The sequence below is a fragment of the Giraffa tippelskirchi genome, chromosome 5, assembly GCF_054371585.1.
Source record: "Giraffa tippelskirchi isolate mGirTip1 chromosome 5, T2T-mGirTip1v1.2.pri, whole genome shotgun sequence".
Classification (NCBI taxonomy): Eukaryota; Metazoa; Chordata; class Mammalia; order Artiodactyla; family Giraffidae; genus Giraffa; species Giraffa tippelskirchi.
In genome coordinates this window covers 136,416,480-136,440,712 of record NC_137279.1, presented here as the reverse complement: position 1 = coordinate 136,440,712, position 24,233 = coordinate 136,416,480, and the positions used below count along the sequence as shown (strand labels likewise).

At 39.0% G+C, this 24,233-nt stretch overlaps 1 pseudogene; it reads right to left on the bottom strand.

Annotated features, from left to right (window-relative positions):
- Positions 1–19,607: 19,607 nt before the first annotated feature.
- LOC145505272 (mitochondrial transcription rescue factor 1 pseudogene) lies at positions 19,608–21,228 on the bottom strand (annotated as a pseudogene).
- Positions 21,229–24,233: the final 3,005 nt, after the last annotated feature.

The following is a 24,233-nucleotide window of genomic DNA, read 5'->3' as shown; positions in this document are numbered from 1 at the left end:
TCATCTAAAGGAGAGGATATGCTTTGGGAACTTGAGAAAAATGAGACTAGACAGATAGATTAGGGCCACAATACAAGGTGGGACCTTAAAGCAAAACTATGAATTATACTCTGTGGGAAAATCCTGAGTATCCTTGAGAAGAGAGGTGAACACCATGATAAAGGCAATGATTTAAGAGATGTTAATCTCTGGTAGAATCTGAGCCTTGTAATTGATTTGAACTAAATGATATCCCTTCAACTATAAAACAATTTATTATTTTCTAATCTATTCCATTTTAGGAGGCTCTAACAGTAATCCTGATGTAAAATATGAGGTCCTGACCTAAGATAGTAACAAGTGAAACAAAAAGATTAATGCAAGAGATTTTTTATTATTTTAAAAAAGCTATCAGGATTTCATGCCTAAATTAATAATAACTATAGTTATTTCCATAATGGAACCCAAAATATAGTAGGTGCTCAATAAATATTTGCTTATGTACCATAAAAAGATTCTATTACTGAACACTGGCAAGATATCTAGAATCCTTTGTGTAACAATGGCAATGAATTTGCACATATTTCTCTCACTCAGAATCCATTGTCACCAGTGTCCTGGAGGTGGCTGGGTGAGCATGCTCAGGTGAAAACAATGTCCTCTATTGTAAAATGTCCCTATGACTTATATGACTGTGACCTTATTAGAACCATGCTCCATTCAGAACAGTTGTTACAACCTCATGTGACCGGGCCTCTGTGAGGCAGCACCATAAAGGGATCAGAATGATGTCTTATCCATCTTGCCAGCACTTATACAAAGAATACAGTCCTTTCCAATTAATCGCTTTAAAAGCCAATCCCTTTTGTCTCTTTCTTCCCAGCCTTCCTGATACTTCTCTTTACAAAAGACTTTTAGAAGCCACACCCCAGCCAAACAATTAAAATAACTCATCACTCTATAGGCATTGGTTCATGCCATGTAACTCTCTGCCAGATCTCCTTAAAAGCATCAACACAACTCCCTGCTTCAGGCAGTGCTGGTTAGAGACCAAGATCCCAATTGACCCCCACCCCCTTTCACTTCTTCTCCCTTGTTAACTGGCCTTTCTTCTTCTTCTCTATCCATTTGATTCATTTATTTCTAATATTGCTTGATTTTTGTTGCTGTTTTTCCCCCACATTTTTTTGCCAAAGAAATGTCAAATGTATTTGTTATGTGAATGAATTCAGTATGCCACCCGAAAAGAGCCCAGTTGAATTTGGGAAGAGGTGTAGCACAGTGTAACAGACTCCAGGAGATTGTAGAGGACAGAGGAGCTTGGCGTGCTGCCATCCATGGGCGTGCCAAGTCAGACATGACTGACTTATCGGCCAAACGACAACAACACAGGGTAACAGCTCTGGAGTCACGCAGCCTGGGTTTGAAAGCTGGCTCTGTTGAACTTGAGCAGTGATCAGCTGTTTGACCTTCTACAAATTATTTAACCTCTCTAAGCTACTTTCTTAAACTGAAAAACAAGAATGTTAATAAAAGGAATAAGATAATCTTTGTAAAATACTTAGTTCTTAGCACATAAAAAATGTCCCCCCGATCCATTTAAAACTATCAGAACAACAATAAAGATTAACTATATTCATTAATCTTAATAATTCAGAGATTGAAGGAAAATCAACTGCTCTGTCTGTACCACATTCTAACAACTACTCAATCCCATGAAGAAATTGGTCTAACAGACACAGGTGTAAATACAGTGAAGGAGCTGAGAATGCCATTTATTTGAATTGTACTCTTTCTCCATGGTGATAATGTTTTCTCAGTAACAAACAGATGAATAAATAAAAGCCAGTAATTTTTTACTTTATCTCACACTTGAGGAGTCAAGAGGAAATGAATATAAGAAATATTCTCAGAGAAGAGAAAAGTGCAGGCATGAGCCTTACAAATATCCATGAGAATTTTTTGCAAGTGCTTTCAATACACGATTAATAAGTAGACTAAAGGGCGCTGCAGCCATATTTGCAGAGCAAACAGGCATGAGGCCCTTCATGAGATCAGGACTTTGAAGGTTTAAATTCCAATTCTGCTGCTTTCCATGCAGCCTCAGCCAGTTTGCTTAAGCCTTCAAAGCCTTAATTTTTTCATCTGTGAAATGGAGACAATTAAGAAAAATAATATATGTAAAGTTCTTATACAAGATAAGCATCAGTGTTTATTGTATCCCTACTCCTCTAGGACAATGTAAACTAAATAAAATTGTTTTGATCAGGGCTACTGGGCTACATCACTCAAAGTGTACATGGTACAAAGAGGATTTTGTATCTGGATATTAGGCAGGCAGGTCTTCAACAAATATTTGATCATTTTTTTGGCTTTAATGAAATTACTTTGCATACCCCAACAGCTAATCTCGTATCTGCTTCATAACCTTTGTAGGTAGAGAAGCTACCAGCTTCCTAGGTCTGTAGCATCCTTACCTAATCCCAAGATCCTGTCTATTTCATTCACCACAATTTCTTCATTTCCTGTAGTCTCAGAATGTTTCCAGTGGTTTGGCAGAAGAGCTATCCACGGAAGGCAATCTTTTTAACGTGTTTGGACTGTGTTACGATTCCACTATATTTAATTATCACTCTGTGGTCAGGAGGTATTTCAAAGAGAATTGAAGGAAGAATAATTTGAATGATTGTCCTGTACAATAAATTATATCAATGTCATGTATCTACAAACATCTGAAAAGGGGGCTATCTCTCTTTTTTACATTTTGGATGAGAAGATTGTTATAAGCCCTAGAGACTATTGAATCTGAAAGGGGTGGGGAGCTCCCAACTTGGGGCAGGTTTGGGCTGAGTGACTCTGGGTCAGCTAAATGACTGGATTGTGGGTTGGGAGATGGATGGGGAGGTCCTTCAGAATCAGGGGCAAAACAGGAAAATGAAAATCCTACTCTTTGGAGCATATTTTATGGGAGAGAAATATATGGATCAATTTGAAATAACTATTTCATAGACTAATTTTTTGTATTCCTTTCCTGTTTTTAACATAATTTCTAAATTTTAAAATAGCTTTTGTTATTAAAAAAAGATACTTGTTCACTGAAGACTATTACACAGACAAGCAAAAGGAAAATAATTCAAAGTACATCTGCAAAAAAGCAGATCAGTGGTTGCCTGGGCCTGGAGGGTGGGGGAGATAGAATTGATTAAAGGAGACATAGAGAAACTTTTTTTGGTGGTAATGATTACAAATTCTTATATACTGTCAAAATTCATCAAACTGTATACTCAACCTGGATGTGATTTATTGTATGCAAATTATACCTCTATAAAGCCAATTCATATTTTTCAAAGTACTTCTGTCATTACCCATACAAAACTGTTGTTAATATCCTTATGTACATATTTTCAAATGATTTATCTATGTATCTATGAATATGCATATTTATTTGTTTATACAAAAAAGGTATCATTTTTATCAAATGTAACAGCTTTCTATCGATTTCAATTTTTTATTCTCTTACTTGGAAGTAGATTTTACCACCAAAATCACAAAGCATATTATGTAACACTGAAGAGAAAAAATTGCTTTGGAGAAAGAGAAACAGGGGAAGCTATTCTGACTTTTACAGCCTCCAGGATCTCATTATTGCTGATTCAACAATCACTGTACACCTAATAGGCACTGTATAAATGTTGGATAGCAACACCTGCCATTAGTAATGTCATGGTAACTGAATGCTAAGAAGCCCACTGACAGCTCCTGCCAATACCCTTGACTACATTATATCTGCCTGTGAAAAAGTGAGTTCACCTGTAGGTTAATGCCTGGTGTACACCCGTACAACCCTCTGCTTCTAGAGATTTACTAGACATTTTAAAAGAGAGGACAACAGAAAATGCTGACCACTTCTTTCAGAGGCAAAGCTATCATTTTCCAGAGCTAATTGTAAGGTAGATAAACTTTACCTCTACCCTCTTAGAGTTTCCAGCCAGGACTAAGAATTAAACTGATACAAGAAAGTTAACAGGGGAAAAATAATACAAGTTTTATGTAATACAAGTTTTACATAACAAAATTTCTAAGTTTATGGGGACCTTCACAAGGAAATGAAGACCCAAAGAAGTGGCAAAACCTAAATGCTTTTATGCTAGGTTAAGCAACTAGAGGCAATTGTAGAAAAGCAACTAAAATAAAGGGGGAGGCTAATGGAAGAAAGGAATCATTTTAACCAGGTCTGTTTGCACAGAATTCTCTTAGCTTCAACTCCTCACCTCAGGCGATCAGAATGTTTCTTTCGTCTTGGTACAGAGATGACATCTTTCACATGGAAATTTTATCTCCTGCTTTTAGGAAGAAAAGGGGAGATCAGAGCACCCTTCTTACACTTGCTGTTTTTCAAGTGCCTTTAACTTAAAATAATCCTTCTGCAACAGTGGCATATTTTGGAGTAATATTCTAGTTTCCTTTATAATTCTGAACCCACAAGAACCAACTCTCTTATCTGTGTGAGAATTTGGGAATAGAGAAAGAGCTGGAAGAATTAAAGTCAAAATCATCCCGGCAGTTAACATAGATGTTAGTGTACAGATTCAATTGCAGGAAAAGCAGCAGCAATTACCACTTGGCTTCTGCCTCTGCATTTGTGGATATCTGTGTGTGTAGGTGGGCTACTCAGCCCAAGAGAGAGAAGTATACCTCCTACCAGGGGTATTAAACAAAGATTCTAACTGTGAGGTAATCTGTCTCTGGGATACATGGTTCCTAAAGAACAGAAAAGGAAGCTATTAAACTCTAGCCACTTTTACTAGAGGCAAAATAATCTGGCCTCATTGACAGAAAAACAAGAACAGAACACTAGTGAGATTTCATGACTCATTTAGAGCAGTACCATATGCAAATGAGGGTTTAATCAGGGCTTCCTGATGACTCAGGTGTACACACCTCCAAAATAGAAGAGTGCCTAGTGACCAAGGAGAGGCTAAGCCAAGCTGGAGGTTTGCCAGTTGTATCTCTATATCCAAGAAATCGGACTTCTGCTCCCTCAGCTCCCACCTGAACACAGGGAAGAGACCTGGAGACAGGAAGGCCTGAATCCCTTTGGGCCAGGGTTCTGCATAAGGGCACCTGAGTGGCTGAACAAGCTGTTCCCCACATCTGTGTCTGCACATTGTATGGCTGGAACTGCTCTTGGGCCCTCACTCAGCAAGTATGTACAAAGTGAGGGCAATATATAAGAAGCAGGGAGTCAGGACACACTGAAAACAGCAGAGAAGTGACTAATGACAGGGTGGAGGACAGAAAAACTGCAAATGCACAGCTGTCTGGAGCCATTTAGCACTGGGCTAAGAGCCCTGAGGACCTCAAATGTTCCTTAGGTCATGGCAGCATTGTAGCATTGGACAATGATTAATGTTCAAAGCAAGCCATCAGGATAAGGTCAAATTATATTCAGAACATTTTGTTTAAGAAGGCAAAGTAGAGCATTTGGGAAAAATCACTTTCCAAAATAAAGTTTTGAAGTTGGCATTTCAGTTCATTTCAGTTGCTCAGTTGTGTCTGACTCTTTGCAACCCCATGAATCGCAGCACGCCAGGCCTCCCTGTCCATCACCAACTCTCGGAGTTTACCCAAACCCATGTCCATCGAGTCGGTGATGCCATCCAACCATCTCATCCTCTATCGTCCCCTTCTCCTCCTGCCCCCAATCCTTCCCAACATTAGGGGCTTTTCCAATGAGTCAACTCTTCGCATGAGGTGGCCAAAGTATCAGAGTTTCAGCTTCAACATCAGTCCTTCCAATGAACACCCAGGACTGATCTCCTTTAGGATGGACTGGTTGGATCTCCTTGCAGTCCAAGGGACTCTCGTCTTCTCCAACACCACAGTTCAAAAGCATCAATTCTTCTGCGCTCAGCTTTCTTCACCGTCCAACTCTCACATCCATACATGACCACTGGAAAAACCACAGCCTTGACTAGATGGACTTTTGTTGGCAAAGTAATGTCTCTGCTTTTAAATATGCTATCTAGGTTGGTCATAACCTTCCTTCCAAGGAGTAAGCATCTTTTAATTTCATGGCTGCAATCACCATCAGCAGTGATTTTGGAGCCCAAAAAAATTAAGTCTGCCACTGTTTCCCCATCTATTTCCCATGACATGATGGGACCAGATGCCACGATCTTAGTTTTCTGAACGTTGAGCTTTAAGCCAACTTTTTCACTCTCCTCTTTCACTTTCATCAAGAGGCTCTTTAGTTCTTCTTCACTTTCTGTCATAAGTGTGGTGTCATCTGCATATCTGAGGTTATTGATATTTCTTCCGGCAATCTTGATTCCAGCTTGTGTTTCTTCCAACCCAGCGTTTCTCATGACGTACTCTGCATATAAGTTAAATAAGCAGGATGACAATATACAGCCTTGATGTACTCCTTTTTCTATTTGGAATCAGTCTGTTGTTCCATGTCCAGTTCTAACTGTTGCTTCCTGACCTGCATACAGGTTTCTCAAGAGGCAGGTCAGGTCATCCTCTTTCAGAATTTTCCACAGTTTATAGTGATCCACACAGTCAAAAGCTTTGGCATAGTCAATAAAGCAGAAATAGATGTTTTTCTGGAACTCTGTTGCTTTTTTGGTGATCCAGTGGGTGTTGGCAATTTGATCTCTGGTTCCTCTGCCTTTTCTAAAATCAGCTTGAATGTCTGGAAGTTCACGGTTCACATATTGCTGAAGCCCGGCTTGGAGAATTTTAAGCATTACTTTACTAGCATGTGAAATGACTGCAATTGTGCAATAGTTTGAGCATTCTTTGGCACTGCATTTCTTTAGGATTGGAATGAAAACTGACCATTTCCAGTCTTGTGGCCATGCTGAGTTTTCCAGACTTACTGGCATATTGAGTGCAGCACTTTCACAGCATCATCTTTCAGGATTTGAAATAGCTCAACTGGAATTCCATCACCTCCACTAGCTTTGTTCGTAGTGATGCTTCCTAAGGCCCACTTGACTTCACATTCCAGGATGTCTGGCTCTAGGTGAGTGATCATACCATCGTGGTTATCTGGGTCATGAAGATCTTTTTTGTACAGTTCTTCTGTGTCTTCTTGCCACCTCTTCTTAATATCTTCTGCTTCTGTTAGGTCCCTACCATTTCTGTCCTTTATTGAGCCCATCTTTGCATGAAATGTTCCCTTGGTATCTCTAACTTTCTTGAAGAGATCTCTAGTCTTTCCCAATCTGTTTTTTTCCTCTATTTCTTTGCATTGATTGCTGAGGAAGGCTTTCTTATCTCTCCTTGCTATTCTTTGGAAGTCTGCATTCAAATGGGTATATCTTTCCTTTTCTCCTTTGCCTTTAGCTTCTCTTCTTTTCTCAGCTATTTGTAAGGCCTCCTCAGACAGCCATTTTGCCTTTTTGCATTTCTTTTTCTTGGGAATGGTCTTGATTCCTGTCTCCTGTACAATGTCACGAACCTCCATCCGTAGTTCATCAGGCACTCTGTCTATCAGATCTAGTCCCTTTAATCTATTTGTCACTTCTACTGTATATTCATAAGGGATTTGATCTAGGTCATACCTGAATGGACTAGTGGTTTTCCCTACTTTCTTCAATTTAAGTCTGAATTTGGCAATAAGGAGTTCATGATCTGAGCCACAGTCTGCTACCGGTCTTGCTTTTGCTGACTGTATAGAGCTTCTCCATCTTCGGCTGCAAAGAATATAACCAATCTAATTTCGGTGTCGACCCTCTGGTGATGTCCATGTGTAGAATCTTCTCTTGTGTTGTTGGAAGAGGGTTTTTGCTATGACCAGTGTGTTCTCTTGGCAGAACTCTATTAGCCTTTGCCCTGCTTCATTCTATACTCCAAGACCTAATCTGCCTCTTACTCCAGGTCTTTCTTGACTTCCTACTTTTGCATCCAGTCCCCTATAATGAAAAGGACACATCTGTTTTGGGTGTTAGTTCTAGAAGGTCTTATAGGTCTTCATAGAACTGTTCAACTTCAGCTTCTTCAGCATTAGTGGTCGGGGCATAGACTTGGATTACCGTGATATTGAATGGCTTGCCTTGGAAATGAACAGAGATCATTCTGTCGTTTTTGAGATTGCCTCCAAGTACTGCATTTTGGACTCTTTTGTTGACTATGATGGCTACTCCATTTCTTCTAAGGGATTCCTGCCCACAGTAGTAGATATAATGGTCATCTGAGTTAAATTCACCCATTCCAGTCAATCTTAGTTCACTGATTCCTAGAATGTCAATGTTCACTCTTGCCATCTCCTGTTTGACCACTTCCAATTTGCCTTGATTCATGGACCTAACATTCCAGGTTCCTATGCAATATTGTTCTTTAGAGCATCGAACCTTGCTTCTATCACCAGTCCCATCCACAACTGGATGTTAGTTTTGCTTTGGCTCCATCCACTAATTATTAGAGAAATACAAATAAACGCTACAGTGAAGTATCACCTCACATGGTCAGAATAGCCATCATAAAAAAATCTACAAACAATAAATGCTGGAGAGGGTTTGGAGAAAAGGGAACTCTCCTACACTGTTGGTGGGAATGTAAATTGGTATAGCCACTATGGAGGACAGTATGAAGGTTCCTTAAAAAACTAAAAGTAGAACTACAATATGACCCAGCAATTCTACTCCTGGGCATATACCCAGAGAAAATCATAATTTAAAAGACACAGGTAGCCCAATGTTCATTGGAGCATTAGTATAAGAGCCAGGACATGGAAGCAACCTAAATGTCCATCAATGAGGAATGGATAAAGATGTGGTACATATATACAATGGAAAATTACTCAGCCAAAAAAAGAACAAAATAATGCCATTTACAGCAACGTGCATGGACCTAGAGATTGTCATACTGAATGAATTGTCAGACACAGACAAATATCACATGATATAGCTTATATGTGGAATTTTTTTTAAAATTGGCAAATTTTTAAAAAATGAACTTAGTTACAAAATAGAATTAGAGTCACAGCTGTATTAGAAAACAAACTTACACTCCCAGGGGATGAGGGTTGGGGAGAGAGGGATAAACTGGGGAATTGAGACATAGACATACTACTATATATAAAATAGATACCTAATAAAAATCTACTGTATATCATGGGGAACTCGACTCAATACTCTGTAATGGCCTCTATGAGGAAAGAATTTAAAAAAAAAAAGAGTAGATATGTGTATATGTATAACTGATTCACTTTGCTGTACACTTGAAGGTAACACAACATTGTAAACCAAATATACAACAATAAAAAAACTTTAAACATATATTAGGTATATTCAATATTACTATGCTAAAATCCCATCCAGAGAATTGATATTTATCTATGTAGTCTTACTGATATATAAATATATATACAGACATTAGACACCTATTTTTAAATCAAATAAAATCTGTCCATTTCTTCCAGAAACTGATGTCATTAATTACTTCCAGCTCCTTGCTCTCTACTAGGTGTTTCTCTCCAACATATAAGCATGTTCAAGTCTCCCCTAAACAAAACAACATAAGAAAGCCTCCCTAGGTCCTACTGCACCCACCCTCTCCCAGCACTGACCTTTGCCTTTCCTTTCCTTCATAATCAAACTTTTAAGAATAGCTCTGAATCTTGTGGCCACTTCTCTAAGAAATTCTTTGCCATTTTCCAATTCTTTATTTTTATTAAGTTTAAATCTTATCTTCTGCATATTTGCATTTGCACAGTTGACAGCACCCCCCTTCTTAAGCCAAGCTTTCCTCCAGGCCCCTGTGATACTCCTTTGCTACATTTTCTTCCTATCTCTGTCCTACCAGGTCCCCTTTCAACTTTACCTTTCCCGTCTGAATCCTCAATGTCAGTATCTCTTAGGGTTCTTTCTCTGGATATCGTCTCATTGTAAACATCCTCCCTGGGCAATCTCCTCCACTCTTTATTTGATGACACCTTCATCTATATTTCTGCAAAGTTCTTACTTGTGTCCATTATTTGCATGTGACTGTGTAAACCAAAGTGAGTGACCATCTCCACCTGGATGGCACTTAAAATGTCCCATATTCAAGTCTTGCTCTTCATATCTCCTCTTCCTTGGGTTTTCCCTATCTAAGAACCACTCATCAATAATCCAAATTTGGAGACACTATAGATTCTTCCATTTCTTTCATTCACTCATCCAAACAACCACCATCTCCTTTTGATTATGCTTCTTTAGTATCTCTCAAATCCTTTAGTAACTCTCAAAGCCAGCCTCCAGACTGGCTCCTGTGTGCTGCTTTAGTTTCATTTTGGATCAAGGTAAGTCTTCAGTTCTCACCTTAATACTTCAGTTATTGTTTCCTGGACTTTTTGCTGGTAATCTTTGACTCTTCTTTGGAATTTTGTACTTGCTAATCTAGGTTTCTTCTCACTCACAATCCAGGACATGAGGCCCCTGTCTGGTTACAGAGTTCAAAGATCATTCTTCCTTTTATCTTACCACCACCTTTATAAGGTGGAGAGAAACAGGATAAATGCTCTTGATTGAGGATACTTCCCCATAAACCATAGATCAGTCATACATGATTGTCATTCTGCATTCATGGTGCCTTTGTTGGCCTCCCATTATGCTCTGAATTATTTTATAGTTCTTGGCTGCTGATTTCAATGTTTAGATCATCAATGGATCCACTTCTACGATCTGTCTTTTCTCTTGATTATTAGCCACATTTTATTGCCTTATTGAATGTCCATTATTTTTATATTATATGCCAGACATTAGGCATAAAGATGTCATAAAGTTTCCTAATGTTCCCTTCTACCAAAGAGAGCTCACCCTTTCTTCTGTTAGGCTAAGAGCATAAGGAGTTGGTCACTTTCATTACATGAGAATATGATGTGCATTGGGCCTGATTGTAGTTTTACCAAGACTTGCTCTACCTTGGATCTGACCCTGTTTTGAGCATATGGCTCTCCTGGGCTTGTGATTGTGAGCCTAAAGGTCTTCAGCTCCTTAGCCCTGGGAGACTACAAGAGATTTAGGTCTACCCTTCAGAAATTCTAGCCCAGCTCTTCAGCCTCCTGTCTCACAGCACTTAAATATCTGGCAAGTATCTTGAGGAGATACTGGAGGCAAAGTCTTCCTCAGAGGGCTTTTGTTTCCTAAGCATTTCCAGACTAAAGGAGGTAGATTTCACTTTGTCTTTTGAAATTTTTTCCCCTAGCTTTGTAGCCTCCTGTGCAGTACCTGAATTCAGCAAACGTGTTATGGGGGAACTCGGCCATATGTTTGAGTCTCCTCTTTCCTACTTTTCCCATCATTGCATTATACTTGCTAAGAACCTCACCGGTTTTTCCTTGCCCCAGCAGAAGTTTTCTGCCTAAGCAAATCTCTTGACCACACTCAGAATCAGCAAGTGTCTTTGGGAACAAGTAACAGTGTCAACTCACTTTGGAAAGTACTCTACTCTCTCTCTGAAATTTTAGTTGATCTAATCCTTACTGCTTCCATAGCAACTTGTTGCCTTTAAAATACAGTTTTTATCATTTATCCAGGTTAACCTAGTTGTACTCGGAGGAGTGTTGGCTTGCCATGGTGTACTATGTCTTACCCAGAGGAGAAAATCTTATATGAGACTTTTTGATCCCTATCTCAATATTTTGTGCATAATACACAGTAATGTGCCATGAATTTTTAATTCTTGAACAAAGAAATCATCTCAGTTTTCTTAGCATCATTTTCTCCTAGTGAGAGTATAATATTTCACATGAATTTAATGCTTAATGGTATATAAAATATTTTCAATTCAGGAAATAATTCATTTAACTCTTGTAATACCTCTTCAGTAGGAGTTATAATAATGATCAGTAGGATAAAAATGGCTACTATTTACTGAATACTTATTCTGTGCCTAGTGTTATGCTAAGTACTTTACATATATTATCTTATTTAATCCCTGCAATAAAGTTGGAATATAGTTCTCTCCCTTCTTCCCTGAGAAAATTGAGGCTAAAAAATGCTAAGTGACTTGTCTAAGTGCTCAGTGGAAGAGCTGGGATTCAAATACAGTATGTCTGGTTCCCAGTCCAAGAAATTTTTCATTGCATTTCAGCTTTTTGCCTGAGATGCTATCAGTTTTCCTACAAGGTTCAACTAAAATACCTGAAATTCTTTAATCTATAACCTTTCCTAAGCACTGTGCTGTGCTTAATCACTCGGTCGTGTCCGACTCTTTGCAACCCCATGGACTGTAGCATGCCATGCTCCTCTGTCCATAGGGACTCTCCAGGCAAGAATACTGGAGTGGGTTGCCATGCCCTCCTCCAGGGGATCTTCAAAACTCAGGAATTGAACCCAGGTCTCCTGCATTGCAGGCGGATTCTTTACTGTCTGAGCCACCAGGGCAGCCAAAGAATACTGGAGTGGGTAGCCTATCCCTTCTCCAGGGGATCTTCCTAACCCAGGAATCAAACTAGGGTCTCCTGCATTGCAGGAGGATTCTTTACCAGCTGAGCTACCAGGGAAGCCCTTCCTAAAACTACATAAACACAAAATATAATTGTGAATGAACTGTCCCAAGATTATACCAGAAACATTCAGAAGTAGGGTAAGGGAGTTTAGTCTCTCTCCTCTTATTGATAACGATAGTTTTGCCTTATATAGATGATATTTCATTGTCTGGTCTCAGTTCTGGACAGTAATAATTATTTGTAGGACAAATGACTAGTTAGGATTAAGGATGTGTGTGTGTCTGTTTATGCAATAGTAATGCATAAACCTAACCTCATAGGAATTAAATTTATTCTTTGACTTCATTAGCACTTCAGTTTGAATCACTGAGTTAACTAGCCACAGATCAGATTAGTTCCAATTGCATTTAAAATGGAGGAATATATTGCTAAAACTGAAAGCTATTCCATTTGCTTCTTTAAAATTCAGTACTTAACAATCCTAATGTCACTTGTTAAATTATTTGTTGTCATTTGGAAAAAAAGATTTACTGAAAAAAATCAGCCATTTTATAAATTAAGTGGATAAAATGCACACTTTTCATCATACTGAACTAGATTTCTCTTTATTAGGAATCATGTATATTTTTTAATCATTATTTCTCTCAAAATGCCTACAAAAATATTTTTATTCTGTGCTTCTATTCAGGGCACAGACAAGGGGAAAGGGAATAAAAGTGGCAAAGTGTTTTATTAGGTCTTATCAGGTTTATTTTGAGGCCATGGCAACCCACTCTGGTATTCTTGCCTGGAGAATCCCCATGGACAGAGGGGCCTAGTGGGCTACAGTCCATGGGGTCGCAAAGAATCGGACATAACTGAACGACTCAGCACACATCAGATATATTATTAAATAAGGATAAATGTACATTATAAGCTTTAGTTAAAGCATCATCTATAATTTTTTCCTTATAAAATGTGCATGGGAAATAAGAGATACAAACTTCTCATCACCAAGTAAGAATTTTAGTAAGTAAATGATTATCAATAGAGACCTAGATTCTTTATTCAGCCTGTAAGCTATTATTATTCTCAGTGAGTGGAATAATTATTATAAACAGTACAATATTTTCAGAAAGAATTGTCATTATCTCCTTATCTCCTGTATGTGTATAGACTTCATACTTACATATATACATACATACAGAAATCTATATACATTCATATATATATATATATATATATGTATCTTATACAGACACATCTACCTATATCTATATATATATATCTATTATACATACACACACACATATATATGTGCACATAGGGTATATATGCACTATGTATGCATCTATAAACTACATACAGATACATATGTGTCAAACTAGATCTTTGTGTAAATTATTATATAGATATTTCCTGGTCTTTCAAGGTATTTTCAAACCTATCACATCATTTCCCCTTCATTATAGTGTGTGAAGTTAATAAAAGAAGAAATCGAGGTACAAAGAGTTAAGTTAAATGTTTTGTCCACAGTCACAGAGAAGAATCCAGATGAGAGCCTGGTCTCCTGATTCTTTTCACAATGCTGCCACCCTTGCTTGATAGGCTTCACTCCAGCTCAGTCTGAGAAGGACACTATGTCCCACTGATATCCTTGAATCAGTTCACTCAAGCAAAAGGTCATTTTAGACAGAAAACTGGTTTGACTGATTTATTTCACCGGGTTGACCAATTTAAATAAAATGAGCAAACTAGGGTGTTTGTTTCTGTGTCACACAGACATAGTCTAAATACTGACTCAGTGCTCTTACACTGGCCTCCGTGACCCATTTTCGACCCTGGCTCCTTAATAAACACCTCTCTAATTAGAATGTGACTGAAAGGCAGGACAGAGAAGATGAAAAGACAAACGATGACACCTTCCTAAGCAAACACTATTGAATTACAAAAGCAAAAAAAAAAAAAAAAAAAGCTATTTTTAAAAATTGCAACCACAAAGCAGCAAATGTATCGATCGTATCGTTTTTTTCCTCCTCGTTGCTAGGATGTGGTCTATATTAAAGATAGCGGTTACCCTGGTGAAAAGCTTCCCAGAGCAAAGCGGCAGTGCTCCCCCTGCTGACCAAGAAGCCCAGGTTATTTTTTGTTTTGTTTTAAAACAAAAAAATAGGGCAATTAGACATTGTTAATAAATAGCTGTAGACTTTACCTGCAAAACTGTATTCCAAGGATATTTAAATTTATTTAAAAGACACTGGAAATTTCCTTTCCTGTTCCATATGATGAAACATAAGGCAAATTCTGACTAGGTGCCAGGTTTCTCACATCTTTGGGCTATTTCTTTGTTTGGTCTCTTTAACTCAGAGTGAACCTGGAGATTAAGACTTTTCTCACCTTTATAATTTAAACTCTGAGTTCAATTTGAACTTTTGAAATGTCTAGGGGTAAGAAATTGCTTGTAATATTAGCTAGTGATTTTTGAAAATTACTAGTTACTTGTAATGGAGAAGAGAGGGAAAGAAAGAGAATTCTACAAAGATTCTGATTTTTTCACCATGGAAATTACTGAAAGCATCTAACATTGAGCTGAAAAGTGGCAGGGATTGGGTGATCAAATTATGGAGGGGCAGGTAAGCTCCACTGAATTTGAAGGGTGTACAGCCTATCCGGTTAGCTATTAATATTACCATAGAGAGTAGAGTTTAGGGGAAGGATTTGGAAATGGAGTTATAGATTTAAAAATCAACTTATATATCACAGTTAAAGTCACATGTATGGGTGAGATCATCCACAGGGAAAATAAAGAAAAAGAAAAGAAAAGAGCTGAATATGAAAACTTGTAGAACATCACCAACATTTAAAGAATGGGCAGAAAAGGAACCATTAGTAGAAACAGAATCTTCAGAGATTTTGGAGGAAAACTAAAGAAATGATTATAAGATTCACCAAAGTAGGAGAACATGTCAAGAGGGAAGATGTCAATGATGTCAAAACCCAGAGAGGCCAAGAAGGATGAGAACTTAAAGAAACCATTGGCTTCGCTATTTAGAAGAACTCTGGTGACCCCAAGAGAGCACAGTGGTGGAGGCCAAACTCAATTTTAGTGACAGTTTAAATGGTAGATTAGAAAGTAAAAGTAATGAAGATAAACAACACTACTGAGACATCTGGCACTGAAGAAGAAGAGAGAGAAAGACAGTGTTGTCCAGAGGAGAGAGTGGGGCAGGGAAACTTCCTAAGACTGATTTGACTTGAACATGTCTGAAGGTTAATGAACAGCCAATGAAGAGAGAGACAGATGAGAAAAGAAATGATTGGCTCAGACAGGCTAGTTGGGAGGGGAAAGGATCAAGAGCCCAGGTTGAGTCTTCAAAAAGAATAAGAGTACATGTTCTTCTTGGACACCTGGGCAGTTAAGAAAGGATGTACAAAGGACTTTTAGATTGTGGTGGGGATGGTGATTTCAGGAGGACAGCACTGAGATGAGGGCTTAAGGAGAACAGTAAAGGTTTTATGCTAGAGCAGTTCTGTGGCAGGAAAGGAAAATCAAACCAACTAAAGGTTTGTAAAAGAATCCCTGGGCAGTATTGAGAGGACAGTGAGACTGGAAATGTAAACCAAAGGAGATGAGTGTTGGCACGGTTGAATACTCTTCTACAGCAGCAACAGGTAAACCAAAGGTATGAGAAGGAAAAAAAAATCTGTAATTGGGCTGATTAAGTGATAGATTACCATGCAATGCAATAAGTAATATCCTGGTGAGCCTGCAGCAATGAGTTTGGCTGTGGTGTGCAGGAAGAATGTGGAAGGAAATGAAGCTGCGGGCAGAAGGGATGGGATGGAGTGTGGAAAGTTGACAGTCTAGGAAGCTGAGATGAGATCCAGAAACCAGGGATGTCAAAAGAACTGAAAATCCCATTTAGTAGGAGAGTGAACTTGGAGAGAGAGTTTGAAGGACAGAAGCAGGAGTATGGAAGGGGTTTTGAGAATTCAGAATCTCTGAGATGGAGCCATCGCTGGCCTATGAATTGCTGACTGAGGCAGAATGAAGTCAAGAGCCAGATGCCAAAACCCTCAGAGAATTCCTCATAAAACGTGGAAGGATGAATGAATCAGATTGTAATGACTATAAAGATGGGAATCTATAACAGGTTCCCATTTTTTAAGCCCCTATTCTGTGCCAGGCACTCTGTGGAGGTAACTTACACATGCTTTCTCATTTAATTATTTCATTGTTGCTACTCTGTATGGAGCTACTATCACTCCCATTTTATTAAAGAGGAAACTGAGGCTCAGCGATATTAAGTGATTTGGTAAAGGTCATTTAGTCAGTAAATGGCAAAGATGGAACAGGAATTCTCCCAAAGCACCATACTGTGTAATTTAGTGTTGTGACCCCAGCAGCTAGCAACACCAAGCACATTTTAGGAGACAAAAAGTACTGTCAAGAGAAGAAGGAAGGGAAGGAAGAAGAGAAGGAGAGGAGGGAGGGAATGGGGAATGACGAAAAAAAAAATGAAAGAATTTGAAAGCTCCCATACTTTCCTCTATATCCCATTGCCTCTGCAGAAGGGTGTGGTCTATTGTGATGGCAAAATTTAATTACCAGGAATAAAAAAATAAAGGAGCCTTCTATTTACTCCCCTGCACTTCCCTCACCGTTAAACATGGGGTTTTATTTTTAAATCAGAAGCCTAAACTAAATTAAGTTGCCTACATCAAGCTTCCTGATTATCTTCTATCTGTCCTAAATTGTCCTGTGGGCCAAGTAAAGAAAACAATCTGTTCTCTAACATGGACTTTTCCAAAACATGATCACTGCTGTCAGTCTGGTGCCAAGCCTCCCTCCACTTTCATTAAAGTAATGGAAATGGGCTTAGATTTCTCTGGGGACACAGACTATTGATACGAAGGGCAATTCAACTGGATTTTGCCCGTCAAAAGCTGAAGGGAGAATGAGAATTGTTCTGTGTCTTTGCAGACTCGAGTGCTTTCTCACCACAGTCACTAGAAAGGAGAACATTTTCACAAGTCTCTATTTTTGTTACAATATTTTTAAGAGTGTAAGGCTGTAATAAAAGAAAATTTAGCCCTTGTATGCTGGCTCTTGGAATAGTTTCCACGACCCTTATCCTCGTGACATTCACCACAGTGTTGTTAAGACTGTGATGCCAGGGGGCCAGCAACTCTCCCTCCAGGCAGGTTGGGGGCAGGTAAATAACAGCCTCAAGTTTATGAGAGCAGAGATCAGAGCTCCAAAAGGCAGGAGGAAGTACACAAAATGAAGCTCTTGGGCAATCTGCATCTAGCAAATCAGGCGGTTTTCAGAGGTCTCCGTGGGAGAGGGTTTCTACTGTGTCTCGGGGGGCTCTGGGGCTGTGGAGAGTGAGAAGTTAGAACATGTGGGAACCCTTACACCTCCATCTAGCACAGCTCTGCTCTCATTTGTTTTATATGCTGGATTTCTAAATAAGGTTTCTTTTAAGCAAAGATCCTGAGTATTAAAAAAGCAAACAAACAAAACCAGAAAAGACCTAAGTTTCTTTCTCATTCTAAAAATATACTCTGGTTATAAATCTACAGAGCAGCTACCCCAAAGGTGGAATGTTGTGATTTACTGTGGTTTGACGAGATACATGAGGATTTATTTGTTTGCTCAAAAAGTGTTCCTATAAAATTCTAGATGAAGGACTGAAGAAGGAAAGGCGGTTAGGAGAGGTTCAGATTGCTCTCGGGAGGAAGGAGACCCTGAGGCACCACCAGTAGCCAAGGGACATCACGGGGCTCCGAGGGCCTGCAGTGGAGAAGGGCCTCAAACAAGGCTTTGAGCACCTAGTAAAGTCCACGCTTTAACAAGACTGGCCCCAAATACAGCTTCAGCAAAGAGCTTGAAGGTTTTTTTCTGGTATCCAGGGAAACGTAATTGAGGGAGCACAGGTGGTAATCCATCCTAGAATTGACAGGGAAATTCCTCAAAGGCATGAATACTGAGTCTGTGTCAAACAAACAAGCTTGGCTAATCAGAGAGAATCAGCAACTATGATCAGAGAAGACAAAATAAATGTTTAAGAACTTTGGGCGTGGGCTTCCCTGGTGGCTCAGTGGTAAAGAATCTGCCTCCCAGTGCAGGAGACAAGGGTTCGATCCCTAAATTGGGAAGATCTCACATGCTGTAGAGCAACTAAGTTCATGAACCACAACTACTGATTCTCTGCTCTAGAGCCCGTGAGCGGCAACCATTAAAGCCGCATGCCACAACTACTGAAGCCCACGCACCCTACAGACTGCACTCCACAACAAGAGAAATCCCCGCAATGAGAAGCCCGTACACTCTAACTGGAGAGTAGCCCCCATTTGTCACAGCTAGAGAAAAAGCCCATGCAGCAATGAAGAACCAGCACAGCCAAAATAAATAAATGCAATTATAAAAACAACAACTTTGAGTATGGGTGGGAAGTGGAACGATAAGGGACAATAGATCCTTCTCTATTCTAAGCCTGAGGAAAAAAGACAGTTAATTCTCAAATCCAGGGTCAAGATAGAATATGTAACATTCTGTATCTGTACATTTTATGTGATTAAGATTTATTTTCAGTTTATGAACAGTAATGCCTAGGGACAGAGGTAAATTTGTTAATAGTAGAAAAGTATTAGTTGAAGATAACGCATACATTTTCTAGGCTATTTCTTTTTTTTTCTAAGAACAAGGCCAGTTTATTTTATACTGCCTCCCGAAACAGTTTACCTGGGAAACAGCAGGCTGATCATGTAAATCGTCTGAGTTTAGCTCATTCAGCACACATTTCACTCTTGCTCATGAGGTCAAAATGAGAACAAATCAAGCCCGGGAGGGAAATCCAGGCCAAGGGAAGCATCTTCAAAAGCTACCGTGTAGATCCTGACTTCCACAAAACGTCTCAGCATCTTCCACGAATGGTAGGAGAACTTTATTTTAATAAAAACATCTTCTTTAGAACCTGGCCCCTTCCTGCACCACTAGAAAGCGGCTTTATAGCAGAAAAGCAATCCATTTATTTGCGCATACTCTTTTTAGGCAGTTCTAACTTTTTCCACCGACGTAACACCACTCTTTACTTCTCATTGCTGATCTTCTCCTCCAGCACTTTTTTCGAGAATCCACATCACTTTCTCTGTTTCCACTTCTTTATCCTCTCCAATGAGAAGATCCAATGTATCTCCCACTTTAACCTTTTCCAATATCTAGGCTGTCTTCAGGATAACATCAAACTGTAAAGACTGTACTATTCTGTCCAGGTCTTTATAGCCGTTGACCTCACTATGGTCATCCTTGGGCTCCTCTTCCAGCTCATTCATGTCATTATGGTCCCTCTCTTCATCAGAGTCCCCTTCATCTTCTACTTTTTGCAGTCTTTTTAGTGGATTTTTTAGAGCTTATATTACTTTTGAGTCTTATGGAAAACGGCAAAATATATTCTGGAGATATTAAAAGCCCTGGGAGTCTCAGTGAGAAAGTGTTATGGAGGAGTGTTTTATAAATTGATGCATTTAACTTGGCACTAGACAAATACAAGTACCGATTCCAGGAAACACAGCCTTTATGTGACGGTGTCCCTCGTTGTACTCTGCAGAGTCCAATCCAGGCATCTCACTTTCTTAAAATGCTGCTGGGCAATCTGACACTAGTCATAGCTATGGTACATACTACCGGTACATCAGGGATGTTCCTCCCTCCCCGCCCCCCTTCCCCTAGGCCATTTCTTTTGATTCTTGAGTATCTAAATCCCCTCACAGCAGCTTTCGCATAATAGGTGTCCAATAATTATATGCTGAGTGAACAAATAATAAAAGATTTTCATGAGCATTAGTCATGGGATCATTGACAGCTTTTCTTACCTCAGGCCACTGACAGAATCTTTTCAAGGATGTGAGGTATATCCTTGAGAGCTGCCACATCAGTGTTAGCTGAACACCATCAACACTATTAAAGCCTTTAATGCTCAAATTAATGATTTCTGAAGAGAAGGGTAATGTAAGGGAACTCTGCAAATTCAAAAATGTGTTAAGCTCTTACTCTGTGTGTGTGTGTGTTAGACACTCAGTCGTGTGCACCTCTTTAGCCCACCAGGCTCCTCCATCCATGTGATTTTCCAGGCAAGGATACCTGAGTGGGTTGCCATTTCCTTCTCCAGGGGATCTTCCTGACCCAGGGATCAAACCCAGGTCTCCTGATTGCAAGTAGACTCTTTATTGTCTGAGCTACCAGAGTATATACAGAAACCACAGTCTGCTTTCAGGGACTAGCATTTGGGTAATAATGCTAAAGTTTTCCAAACATTAATTTTAAAAAACGTGAATTTAGTACAATGGTGATGCTGTGCATTTAAAGTAGTTCTAGGAAAACACAAATGGTTGCAATGTAAACAAGACTGCTGGGAAGTAGAACTCCTGTGAAGGCTGAGTACTTATATATAAAAAGGAAAAGAGAACAAGTTTTTATTCCGTTTCTTGTCAAAAGATCTTCCTAGCAAAAATGTTTAGACTAGATTAACACATTCAGGAAAGGGTTGCTCTTAGAAGATGAACTATCCCTAAGTATCCTAAGTTTCTTTCTACATAAGTCACAATTTTATAAAATGGGGTAGGTTTCTATAAACATAGAATACTAATTAAAATCATATTTGCATTTCTATTCCCAAATCTATTCATTTGCTTGTTTAAACAAAAATTTCCTTATTGATTACTGTTGAGAATTCTAAAAATTATTCCCACTCAGTATTCAACTTTATTATATGGTAACTCATTATTAATAACAAACCCTTGATCGTGACCAGTACTCTGTTCATTACTAACGAATTCTTGGTTCATGAATGTATGCATACTCCAGAATAAATGACGGAATTGAAACAGAGCAAGACCATATGGTCCTTGCCCCTTCCACCATGTCCTCTGGATGCCTTAGACTGTGGAAAATTTTAGTCAAAGAATAAGTTTAATCAGAGAAGTGAGAAATGCTGAAACAAAGAAAAACACTCAAAAGAGACTAAATAATGATAATAATGTAGTCATTAAGCATAGTCAAGGACCTTTAGTTCTTTCTCAAGGGCTATGGATATAATATTCTGAGCCATATCCTGTGAGCTGTCTTATAAATACCAAAACATCAGGTGGAGAAGTTAACTACATGATGACCAGACTGTACCCTGGACTTGAGCTGCCACAATTCCAAGAACTGACCACAAAGAAATGGGAACAAGTGCACCCCGGAAGTAAAGATTAACTGTACCTAAAACAAACAAGATAATGCTAGTCAGACCACTGATGACCAGTTGAAGATGACTGTTAGAGATGACTATGTTGTTTCTGCATGTAACCCCACCCCACCCCACTCTTGTCTTTAAAAGCTCTCACCCCCTGCTTGTTAGTGGGGGTAGTTGGCCTTTGGACAGATGTCTGCCACCCTCCCCTTCCCAGTTGCTGGCATCTGAAATAAAGCAAACTTTCCTTTCCACCAACCTGACCTGTTTATTGGCTTCTGAGCGGCAAGCAGCTGGATCCCCCCTACACACACTCCCTTTTGGTAACAGATTTTGGTGCCCAAAATGGGAGGGATTACAAAGTCAAATTCCAGTCTTCTAGTCATATATATTCTACTTTCACTCTAATCTGTTTTCATTCTATTCTATTAAAAAATAAGTCAAAACATCTCACTTCTCTGTTCAAAACCCCACAATGGCTTAAAATCCCAAATCCTTACAAAAGCTGTAAGATTCTGTCTGGTCTCATCTTCTATGACTCTACTGCTTGTTCACTCAGCTCCAGCCACGCTGGCCTTCTTGCTGTCACTCAAATAAGCCAGGCACACATTCCCTTCTCAGGACCTTTGTACTTGCTGTTAGCTGTGCATGCAACATTCCTCTCCCAAATATCCTCGTGGTATGGTCTGCTCTTCCCCTCACCTCACGCTAATACCACTTCCTTAGTAAGGCCTCCCCTGACACCCTAGCTAACACTGTAATATCACTCCTCACTCTGGATGTTCACTACCCCTTTTCTCTGTTTTATTTTTTCTCCTTAGCACTTATCACCATCTAAAATAATAGACTGTGAGCCCCTCAAAAAACAAAGGGGTTGGGGCACCAACCTTCTGTGCAGTCGAAAATCAGTGTGTAACACATATTTCTCTATATGTAACACATACAACCTCTATATCTGCAGATTCACCAACCATGAATAATGTAGTACAATAGTATTTACTAATGAAAAAAATCCAAATAAGAGTGGATCCATGCAGTTCAAACCCATGTTGTTCAAGGGTTAAGTGTATATTTTATTAGTATCTCTCTTATCTGTTTCTTCACTAGAAGATAAGCTCCTTGAGGGCAGGGTTTTTCTCTGTTTTGTTCTCCAGCATCTGAAAAAGAGTGTACCTAACAGATGCACCAGAGAAGGAACTGGCACCTCACTCCAGTACTCTTGCCTGGAAAATCCCATGGACGGAGGACCCTGGTAAGCTACAGTCCATGGGGTCGCTGAGAGTTGGGCACGACTGAGCGACTTCACTTTCACTTTTCACTTTCATGCATTGGAGAAGGAAGTGGCAACCCACTCCAGTATTCTTGCCTGGAGAATCCCAGGGAGAGAGGAGCCTGGTGGGCTGCCATCTATGGGGTCGCACAGAGTTGGACACGACTGAAACGACTTAGCAGCAGCAGCAGCAACAGATGCATCAAGATATTTGTTGGATGAATTGCATGGAGCCAAATAGCACCAATCTCCTAAACCAAGAGTAAATAGGAAATGGTGAGAAAATATGTAACTTAAATGCATCAGGCTTTACTACTTTGGATCAACTGTTTTTGATAAAGTTAGAGTATCTGTATAATTGAATCTCTGATTAGTGGATTATTTTACCTTTTCTATCTTTCCTCCAACAAAAACTTTGCAAGATGATGTAATAAGTAGCAAAACTACTGTTTTCTATTTCATTCACTTTTCTATTGCTTTCTACCACTTTAAAGTGATAATGAGAGGGATGAGAAGTAAGAGCAAAAAATATAAAAGACCAAGATAATATCAAATTGGGCAAACAGTCCCTGAAAACAAGACACTTGGCCTTATCAGTGGAAATTATCAAATGTGGGCACAAAGATATTTCTTCAGTGAGGCACACTATCTGGTTGAGGTTGCTTAAGAGCCTAAATTCAAACAAGAGGCTTCCCTGGCAGTCCAGTGGTTAAGACTGCATACTCCCAACACAGGGGACACAGGTTCCAAATGGTACAGCCAAAAAAAGAAAAATAAATAAATTCAAATGAAAAAATATATTTAAAATTATACAGATTAATGGGTTAGAAGGTCATTCTCATTACACAAGGAGGCAGTATTGCTCAGAAAGACTAAAGATGCCACATCATTAGCTAAAGTCATGGCTGTGAATCATCATCATATACCCAAAACTACTATGGAAAGAGCCAGCATAATTTTCCACTTGACTACTGGTCCAATTTATCCAAAACTCACTACATTTGAACTAAAGTTGCAAGAAACCCAGCACAGATACATTTACAAAACTCCACTGGAAGGTGCTCTGTTTGAATATTCTTTCAAATACAACCTTGTTTCAGACCAGGACTTTGCCTTCTGTAGGAAGACTTTCTTTCAAAAATGCTTTTTAAATTTTTTAAAAATTATTTAATTTAAAAAAAACCAAAATTGTGTAAAACAATTATCCTTCAGTTAAAAATTAATTAATTAAAAAAATTTTTATTGAAGTTTAGTTGATTTACAATATTGTGTTAGTTTCAGGTGTAAGGCAAAATGAGTTAGCTATGTATGTATAGATTTTCAG